General features: G+C 42.4%; 1 long non-coding RNA gene across 1 annotated transcript; it reads right to left on the bottom strand.

Annotated features, from left to right (window-relative positions):
* LOC121940271 lies at positions 1 to 610 on the bottom strand. Its single transcript, XR_006105597.1, has 3 exons — positions 410 to 610; positions 210 to 276; positions 1 to 66 (listed from the first exon to the last, which is right to left on the bottom strand). It is a non-coding gene; the product is annotated as an uncharacterized LOC121940271 (long non-coding RNA).
* Between the last annotated feature and the right edge of the window lie 195 nt (positions 611 to 805).

Here is an 805-nt window from a genome sequence, read left to right as displayed (position 1 = left end):
GCTCCTCAATAGGAGCTGGCTTACGACTTATCTCGTTAATAAACATGTCGAGCTTCAAAACTTCCTCTGAAAAACACACACAACACAAAGTATGAGAATATGTTTGCATCTGGAGATGTTTTCGATGTTATAATGTGTGGGTAAATATGCAGATATCATCACTGTAAAGGTCCCAGTTTATTTGTCATGCTTGCTAACGGAGCACTCACTGTGTACTAGCTGCTCACAGGCCTGCGTCACCAGTTGGTAGATCATGGCCATAGACTGAGGCTCCCCCTGTTAAACATCAGCACCAGCCACCGTTTCAACAACAGACAATGTATTATTTTGAAATGGTACTTCTATTTTATTACTATTTTGAAATAATATTTGTGCCACAATAAGAAATTAATATAAAGCTATAACCCACCTTCTCTCCTCGTTCCCCTTTACCCCCCGGCAGACCCTGTAAAGCAACAGACACATGACCATCGAGATAAGTAAATAAGTAACCAACAACACGGCCTCATTTTCCTGCTCCCTCTACACTACATCTCTACATCTCTTCACCTTTAACACTCTCCTCATACACTGAGTCATCCACAACATGCTGCTGTGTGTGTGTGTGTGTGTGTGTGTGTGTGTGTGACAAACAGAAAGACAACATCTGATAACACACACAGACCTTTTGTTTTTGGATTTTTGGATTTCTGCATTAAGAGGGCTTGGCTCCAGGCCCACTAAGAGCAGGTCGAGAGCTCAGTGCACTGTTGCTCCATAATATTTTGGTCACTGCATTGGTGAAGGCACACTCGTACAAACATTC

This window comes from Plectropomus leopardus, unplaced genomic scaffold (assembly GCF_008729295.1).
Source record: "Plectropomus leopardus isolate mb unplaced genomic scaffold, YSFRI_Pleo_2.0 unplaced_scaffold81848, whole genome shotgun sequence".
In the NCBI taxonomy this organism is placed as follows: Eukaryota; Metazoa; Chordata; class Actinopteri; order Perciformes; family Serranidae; genus Plectropomus; species Plectropomus leopardus.
This window is presented reverse-complemented; position numbering and strand designations above follow the sequence as displayed.